The following is a 10,003-nucleotide window of genomic DNA, read 5'->3' on the forward strand; positions in this document are numbered from 1 at the left end:
AAGGTTGAATATAAGACCTTGAGGCCTCTAGCAGTATATCCAAAGACTAAATGACAGATCTAAAAGCTGTAACTTCATTCAGGTTACCGGATGATCCATAAACAGAGTGGAGCAGATGAAACCAGAGAGTCAAGGGGAAGTATTACAGTGACGCAGGAAACCCAGTGGAAAAGTAATCTTTTCAAACCCAGGGGAAACAAAAACTATGTGTAACTATATATGCTGTATAACAGAGGAGGATTAGGTGAAAGACAAGGAATAATCCTTTCATGCCAGGAAAATTCAGTCATCTAATTCAAACTCCTGATCCAGAAGAAATTATTTTGGTTTGTTTGCAAGTGTTTTAGCTTACATGTTGTCATGAGATGATGGCAGATAATACTTTATATTGCTGTCCAGGACATAAAGCCTGATCGCTATTTGAAGACAGATGTCACCAAGAAAAACTCAATATGTTATAGGGAAAATTCCTGCCTGAATAACTAGGGCTAGTTTTCTCTTTCAACAGTTTCAGAACCCTGAATTGCAGAAATGAATACAGTTGGGCTCTGTTCTAATAAAAGTCTCCAGGCATTTGTGCAGTGGAAATACAGAAATAATAGGAAATCAGTACCTCAGCTTGGTATTAAGGAGATTTGCTCATTTACTGGCACTGTTTTGTATAAGATGAGAAGTAAGGAAAAAGATTATGAACTTGAGCTGTAGATTCCCATTGCAATTTTTGTAACAGTATAAGGGTACTATTAGTATCACTACACTTTGACTCTCTCCATCTACGTTTTGTCTTCAGTCTCAACTGGAGATTGTATTTTGCCTTGCTTTCTCTTCTAAACTGGTCTTTAAGGTTGACGCTTCTCACAATTTCTGGCTTCTACCTCAAATAGCTACACTTTAGTGGATGTTAAAGAACCTTCTACAAAGTTTACAGATAATACTCAGGAAAAGGGATTATACAAATATATTATATAACCACTGTATCTTTTTTTATAGACTTGATTTATAGAAGAAATGGCTACCTGCACCTTTTCTTAAAAGGGAGTCGCAATAGGTTATCAGCATGCCTCAACAGACTGTTTTATAATATTAGCATATTATAAGTGCAAAAGAAATGTGATGAAAGTGCAACCACATTACTGCAAATCCTTCCCAAGCCCTGATGTTCTGCAGTTTTTATAAGGGAAGATCTAATGATGCACAATGTTTGTTATCATGCTGCCATGGCCACCTAGTGAGGAACGTACTTAAAAAAATTCAAATTACACTATCCTTGGCATAAGCCCTCTGTTGGACAAAGAAACAAGGGTCCTTTGCCAAATACATTGGTGGATGAAATAGAGGGATGAAATAAAGGCATTTCTATGTGGTTTCTCTCATAGGCTTTTAAGTTCCTATTGTATCAGCTGTCTTGTGTGTTTGAGCAACCTTTGAGCCACATGGATATTATTACTACTAGTATTAAGTCTTTTCCTGATTGGGAGCTGATTACTTAACATGCAAACAACAACCATGTAGGATTAGGAGTGTGAAACGGATGGCCTGACCAAGATGATCACGAGGCACAATGAGGTGATGAGCTTCTCAGCCATGGTGAGTCTCTCAGAGAGGCAGAGAGGACATGAAAATCAATTAATAATGAAAACTACAGTTAGCTCTAAAATATCATGTCTGGACATGGTGCTAGGAATGAAGGTTTGGATTTAGAAAAATAACTTCTTCACTTGTTGGAATGACTGGTTTAGATCACTTAAAGAATCCCCACCAAAGCTATTAGCAAAAGCAGGTTTAATATAAACTTGTGAAAGCATGACTTAACAAAGTTCAGTGGCAAGGTTAGACCAGGTGATCTCCAAAGGTCCCTTTCAATGTCATTGATTCTTCAGAAAGTTGGAACCTCATTTCCACAGCTTTGATTTGCCACATTCATGCTACAATAATGGTTTCTGTAAAGTTAATTGATTCTGCACAAGCACATCAGAGTTCTTTGAGAAGCCAATGCTACATCTAGTTGATGCATTCTACTTTGCATTCAATAGGTGTTCAACAAGAGCCATCATTAAAGATTATAAAGAAACTAAGCTCCCATGGAAAAATAGAAATCTTTGTATAAACAAGTAACTGGTTAAAAGATAGAAAGCAAAAGATAGGAGTTAAAGGGGGTGTGGATTCACAAGTGGTATCTGAGAAGGAAGATGGTACTGAGGCCTAGGATGCACCATGTACCTTTCTGAACAAGGGGGATAACAGAAGAGAATCAGTTTGATTCTGCTGTTGTAGAATCATTCAGAGGAGTGAAGAGGAGGAATGAGGAAGAGTTGGAAGGAGCCATTGGGAGACACAATGGCTAGACAAAATTCAGTATATGTAGATGAAAAGTAATTCATCCTGGGAGAAACTGCCACATGAACAGAAACTGAGAGAGCTGGGATTGTTTAGCCTGGAGAAGAGACTGTTGTCAATGTGGATCTTATCAATGTGGATCAACACCTGATAGGAGCAGAGCGAAGAAGAGAGCCAGACTCTTCTCAGTAGTGTCCAGTGACAAGAGGCAACAAACCACAAATGAGCCACAAATTAAAATGCAAAGAATTCTCTCTTTCTGCTCTGTGATGTCGTTTTAAACATATTCTAAAAGTACATTTGTAATGAAGAGCACTGACCTGGCTGTTACCACCCCAGAATGAATGAGAGGGCAGGATTTCAAACAGACAAATACTGTTTAAACTGTAGGAGTAAAAGGACAGGAATAAATAGGCAAAGGAAGGATTTAGAAAACATTATAATGTACAGGTCTATAAAAAAAGTAACCAATAAAACAAATAGACTGTTAGAAAATATTAGACAATTCTCATAGAACAAACCAGAAAACACCTTATTCTCAGTCCTAAGGGCACCCATTTTTTCTGCACTTTCTTTAGATTTGTCCCCTCATCTGAAAGACGATACAGCAGGAAAGCAACTGTACAGCAAAGTTTAAATACAATAATTAAAATTTTAATGGCTTCCATATGAGGAATGATTAAACAGATTCCTCTGGCTGAAAAAATTAGAATTATGGGAAGGTATGCTGGAGATCTACAAAATCATGTGTGGCACAGACTAAGCAAATAGACAGTTGCTCATAGTTGTGCCTAATCTGAGAAGGGAAATCAAATAAAGGCAGAAAGTATAAAACAAAAATCATCATTCTGTGCAACTCTGCCACAGGAGGCTCTATGTGTTATTTTGGGTTAAAAATATATGGATGAGAAACTCTCTTCTATGAAGAGAAATATTGCCATTATTTAAGAGAAATACAGCTATCATATATGAAGCCACCATCATGATGGGCTCAAAAGGCCCTGGGTCACAAACTGCTGAAGTCTGCAGTAACATTCTGGTCAAGTGCCATTTCATGCTTGTCCTGCCTGTATGCTGTTGCCTAACCAAAGCTACTGTCCCTGGTGACGGATGGACTTTGTTCTGACCTGATAAAACTGGTGCCATAGTAGGCCTTGATTTGCCTCTATTTGAATTTACATTTCTGCATGCATTTCTTCCAATGATTGTTACAGATTTAATACAAATTGTTGTTTGGCTTACTTGGCATCTGCCTTGATGTTATGTCTCTGTCCCTTGCCCACTAGATTCTCCGATTTATCAGGATTGCTTCACTGATATCAGTGTTGTGCAAAGAGCAGGATAGTGATGACAGTGGTTACTCAATCCACTCCGTCCCTTTCTAACAGCTAATCCTGCAGGCACGTGTGATCTAATGCTAGATGAGGTAGGTTATCCCTTCAGAGGGGATTATGGATGAGATGGTCTCACAGCAGGGAAGGGGTTATTCCTTCCCTTCCCCCTTAACATAACCCATATTAAATACTGAAAGCAACTGGAGAAGGAGAAATGAATAAGGTCTTTATTAAATGCAAAGTAAATTCTTTACAGATTTCCCCCCCGCCTTGAAATGATAATTTCAAGTACACTCTCTTTGAAAATGAGAAGAGTTCTTTCAGAACACCTGCTTTCTGAGAAGGAATCTGAGTTGCCTTCCTTGTGAGTTCTTGCTAAAGTAGAAAGGTACTACACACAGATGTGTGCCTACTGTGCTTACTGTGCCTCCTTTAGCATGTTCACTGTATTCACAAAATGCATCTTCTGCTTTCCCACATAGGAAGTCCAAAGAAAATACTAAACTGGCCTTTGAAAAACTGAGGAATCAATGTGGAAATAGTAAGCTTGTATTACTACTTTTCATTTTGTTAAGACTGAGAGGAAACATTTTTATATCAACATGGTCTGTCAAATATTTTGTGGAGTTTTTGTGATTTCGTGATTTTTTTTGTGACTTTTTTTCTATCTTCTGATCTTTTGGTGGGCCATCACAAGTGGTGTTCCCCAGGGTACAGTATTGGGCCCAGTCCTGTTTAATATCTTTATTGATGATCAGGATGAGGGGATGAAGTTGTTTGTGGATGACACCAGGTTGGGTGGGAGTGTTGATCTGCTGAAGGGCAGGAAGGCTCTGTAGAGGGATCTGGATCAATGGCCCAAGGCCAATGGTCTGAGGTTTAAAAAGGCCAAGTGCTAGATCCTGCCCTTGGGTCTCAACAACCCTGTGCAGCACTCCAGCCTTGGGGAAGAGTGGCTGGAAAGTGGCCCAGCAGAAAAGGACCCAGGGATGCTGGTTGGCAGCTGGCTGAACACAAGCTGGCAGAGTACCCTGGCCAAGAAGGCCAATGGCATCCTGGCCTGTATCAGCAATAGTGTGGCCAGCAAGACCAGGGAAGTGATTGTCCCCCTGTACTCAGCACTGGTGAGGCCACAGCTTGAGTGCTGTGTCCAGTTCCAGGTCCCTCAGTGCAGGAGGGACATTGAGGGGCAGGAGTGGGTCTAGAGAAGGGTAACAAAGCTGATGAAGAGTCTAGAGGGTAAGTCCTATGAGGAGTGTCTGAGGGAGCTGGGATTGTTTAGCCTGGAGAAAAGGAGGCTCAGAAGAGAGCTCTTATCGCTCTCTAGAACTGCCTGAAAGGAGGTTGTAGCCAGGTGGGGGTTGGTCTCTTCTCCCAGGTAACAGCAACAGGATGAGAGGACATAGCCTCAAGCTGCATCAGAGGAGGTTTAGGTTGGACATCAAGAGGAATTACTTAACAGAAAGGGTTTTTTAAACATTAGAATGGGCTGCCCAGGGAGGTGGTAGAATCACTATCCCCGGAGGTGTTCGAGAAACAACTGGACTTAGTGCCATGGTCTAGTTGACAAGGTAGTGACCAAAGGTTGGACTTGATGATCTCAGAGGTCTTTTCCAACTCCCATGATTCTGTGATCTCAGTGGTAAAGATATTATATATTGTGTTGCACTGGATACAATTACACTTGCTATGAAAAAAAGAGAAATTCTCAGCACTGACTGTTCAGTATGTTCGTGAAGTACAGGTGAAGTGCAACTGTAGGAAAACTCTAACATTGAAATATTGTTGTTCTTACTGCATCCCTTGAGATCTGTTGCCTCACCCTTTGTACATCACATTGTTGATGTACAGTAGACTATTGATATTTTTTAATATAATATTTCTTATTATTTAAAACACAGTTAGTGTTCTGTAAGGAATCTAACAATCCTAAAGACTAATCTACTCCTGTATCATTATTGTTTACAGATTTCAGTGGTTGCTTTAGAGACATTTAAAAAATAGTATTTAGGTCATCCAGCCTTAAAAGCTGTCCTTGGTTTAAAGGTTCATGACACAATGCAGAAAGATAAGCTGTTATTTTCAAGATTACTGCTTGCATTAGTTGGGATTAAATGATTAATCAATTTATCTGAAGAAAATTCAATGTGGCTAGCCTTTTTCACCATTTTCCAGCAAAGAAGCAAGATGTACCTCTGGAGAGCTACATCTCATATATAATAAAATAAAATTTCAAAGCATGTAACTAAGTTTTTCATATTATCTTCAGCAATCACAGTATTCTAGCACAAAATCATGAATCTACTCATGATTACTATGCAAGACTTGGTTAATGATCTTCAAATATATGTTGGTTTTCTCTGAAAAATACTAGTATATCACTCTCATATACAACCATGGCTTTTTGAGTGGCTGAAACAATATTTTTCTCGTTGTTCTTCCCCAAATAGCTAATTACAGCCCCAATGCTGTGTATAATCCACTTTTTTTTAACTGTGTTGACTATAAGCAGTGTATTTTAATTGCCCAGAGCTAATGTGCTTATAGTCTTAAATCCCCCTTACTGTTCACAGAAACCAAGCAGACACTCAGAGGATCAACAGATGGGAGTGTTCAGCTCTGGCTGCTGTTGGAAGGGCGAAGAAAAAGATTGTTATGTAGTTTCTTCATAGAAATAGGCTGGATTCTTTAGAAAAGGAGGGGTCAGCCACAGCAGGATCATTTACATTGCAGTGTGGTCTCCAGAGAAATCCTGCCCCGAGTTCTGGGACTGCTGCAGCACTTTCACTTCTCGCTTTTATTTGCTCAATGTGAAATCTTATGGATGTGCTGACTGTGCTTAAGGATGTCACACAGAAAAGGAACCTCCCTTAATCTGACACACGTAGTGTCACTTTTACAAACACTGCAAATTATCGCATGAAGCAGCAAAAAAGAATGAGTGTCTGTGTGTGTCACTTCTGCTGGGAGGGACTGGTGAGTTTAGAAATCATGCTTGTTTTACTGTGAATCATAACTCCTGACTCACTGCCCCAACAACATATGGGTCAGCCTCACAGCCTGGAAATTGGACAGCAGGATTAGCCTTTGCAACAGGAGACTGTAAATTGCTGTAAACTTCTCTCTGACGTGGCTGAGCTTCTCAGCTTCTGCTGGACATTGTGCATGGCTGGCATAACTGAGAAAATCTTTGGAAGTACCAATGAACTAAGGACTTTAACACCTAGACAGGTGCATAATCTTGAGACTTTCATGTACCTAAACAGCCTAAACATTTCAAGGCCTGATTTTACTTGTGATGGCGTAGAGAGGGTAGCCATGTGGTTAAGGAGACACTCTCCCATCAAGAATTTCACAGCTTAGGCTAACTAGGCAGTGCTGACAGGGAAAACACAAACCCTTAGCTCCCTTGGCCTATCACCCCTTGCTGTTTCTGCAGTCTTCTATAGGAAATGCCATTATTTCCACATTTAAGCTCTGGAAGCTAAGGTAGATGGTGTGAGTTTACCAAAGGCTCCCAAGTGTCTTTCAGACACAGAATGAGACTGAGGGAGCTCTTTGCTGTTTATTCCAGATTGTCTCTCATGTTACTGACCTATTATTACTGACACACTCATCTCTGTTGCCAGGGTTACACTGCAGCTGGTTCAGCAGGAACAAACCGGATGGAAGTCCTTCTGGCCTTTACTTGCTCTCAATGACTGCCTAAGGGCACTGCACTGTGCAACTGGTCCAGAGCCCCCTTGAGGATACATGAAGTGCATTGGCCCTTTCATCATAGATGCCAACCCTAAGGGAGTGACTGTAAATAAATTCCCATCTTCTGAGAAAGGTATTCACAGTTATTCAGTCCCAATGGCCTGTTTTCATGGTTAAGGATATAGCCAAGTCTGTAATACAGGGAATTTTTTCCCTGTCTGTCGACAGGGAATTTTAATGGTGAGAATACAGGAGCTATCATTGTAAGATGTCTTTGCCTCTTTGTCACATCCCTGAAGTAATGAATAACTCGGGGACACTGAGCTGAGATAGACCTGACATTTTTCTACTTCTCTGAGCCCTGTATCATACCAGGAATCATGCAGCCTTCATGCAAGGCTGTAAAGGCATGAAGGGAAACTCTGAAGTGCAAATTTCATCTCTCTCTCTCTCCCTCTCTCTCTCTCTCTCAATCTCTCTCTCTACATATACTTCTCCATACGTAGCAGTGACCTGCCTTGGAACCAGTTATGCTAGTTTTCCACCATCAGACTGCTTCACTTAGCAATTAAAAAAAATAAAAAAAAATAAAAAATCTCCAGTATTCTTCTAGGAAGACTAATTATAAGGGAGGGCTAAGCAAGCTGCTATGGCTTGATGCTCCCACATCCAAGGTCAGGATCAAATGGGATAGTAAATGATAAAAAGAAAAAACCCTCCAGCCTTTTTCAAGGGATTGGGTTGGTTGTCATGAGTTAGTGAGGACTCCTGATGAGTGCTGAAAGGTAGGCAAGAAAAAAAACATGCACCTACGAATTACAGCAGGCTAGATATTTCTCCCAATTCAGAGACAGCTTCACTGAAGAAACCCTAAAAAAGTCTGTTGAAAGATGTTCTAATTATTTTACATCTTTCAGTGAATAAGTAATACTCTTTTTTCGAAGGAGCTAGGTCTGAGCTACTTTAATTATCTGCTACCACCGGCTCCTGTAATAGGCCTGGCTTTCCAGAGTTAAAATAGATATATAGACAGCAAACAGGTTGACTGCAGCAGTCAGATCCAATCTCAGAGTAAGAGGACTACCTAGGTCCACCTGAGGGAGACAACATGGAGAAATACCTATTCTTACAGGGTATGCTTAGGAAAGTCTAAACCACCACATCTATAAGCATGAGCTAGGGAATTGTTCATTTAGGGCAGGTTTTACTTTCTTTCTTGCAGCTGCTCATCATTAAGGTAAAAGATCTGAATGCCATCCTGACCAGCCCTTCATTCTGGGTGAGATATAGAATTATGATCTAAATCAGGACTAATATCCATATTGCATAGTTTGATTCTACGACTTCAATAGAAAAAGTCAAATCTCCCTTGAACTCTCTGACTTCAAGGGATTCAGTAGCCTTAGTAGAATTCTTTGCTGCTGGGATATACCTTCCAAATTAAAATCCTCATCCTGTTCCATGCTAAGATCCCACAGCTCTTGTACACTTCATCAAAAACTACAGAGTATAGACACACTGCTTTCTTGTGTGACTGCAAAGCACAATCCAAACTACAAAAACCAAGTCACACTTTCAACAAATCTCAGATTATTCCTAATAAACAGGCACAGTCCTGTTGTAAATACAGCCAGCCATTTGCACATGTTTAATGATAGAATATGTCTACATAATTTAATAGGATAATTACTGTTATTGTACTCATCCTGGGAGTTATTTTTGTAAGGTAAGAGTCAGGAGAGCTGACTGAGATCCTGTAAGTGGAAGGAGCCAGGCAACAAAGAGGTTTACCACAAAAACACAAGAGAACGGTTCCTGTGTTGACCCTGGAACTCAGCTGAAGGCAACTGCACAGTAGAATCAGGACTCTGCAGAAAGAACTGTTCCCTCTGCAGGCAGCATTCTGACAGAAACCACCACAGCCTCTCAGTGCACCTGCCTGGTGCAAACTGCTGACATAGCCTGATCTCTGTGTGACTGTGGAAGAGCCAGAGCTTGTTTATGTGTGTGATGGAGTCAGTCTCTGGCCTGCCCAGGGGCTGCCCAGCTGGGCCAAGGTCTGTAGCACAGGCCAAGGACAGTCTCAGACCCACACCTGTGATATACTTCATTAGTTTTAGAAGGGTCGCCTGAGGTAGGTCTCAAGCCGTAACAGCAGGTTAGCTGAATTGGTTGGACTTTGTCACAGCAATCAGTTTTAGAAGAACATTTTCGGCTTTTAATGGACAACAAAAGATTCTGCTAGCAGAAAAATATTTAGTGTCGCATACTAACTGGTCTGCACTGCTGGTTTGGGACCAACAGAGCCCATTTCTTGGTAGGGGGCTCCTGACCAGCCACTTTCCTCGGGAGGTGGCTGCTGGCTCTGTTCCCGCACGGGGCGCTGGCCGGCTGCCAGCGTGTAGAATCACAGAATCAATTAGCTTGGAAAAGACGTCTGAGATCATCGAGTCCAACCTATGAACCGAACACCACCGTGTCAACCAGACCATGGCACCGAGTGCCACGTCCAGTCTTTCCTTAAACACCTCCAGGCGCGCCGACTCCACCCCTTCCCTGGGCAGCTCGTTGCAATGCCTAATAACCCTGTGGCATTTTGTCTGGCCTCCCGTCTCCCCACACCCCAACCGCGA

Source organism: Manacus candei, unplaced genomic scaffold, assembly GCF_025592945.1.
Source record: "Manacus candei isolate 608988 ecotype Guabito, Panama unplaced genomic scaffold, ASM2559294v1 h1tg000056l, whole genome shotgun sequence".
NCBI lineage: Eukaryota > Metazoa > Chordata > Aves > Passeriformes > Pipridae > Manacus > Manacus candei.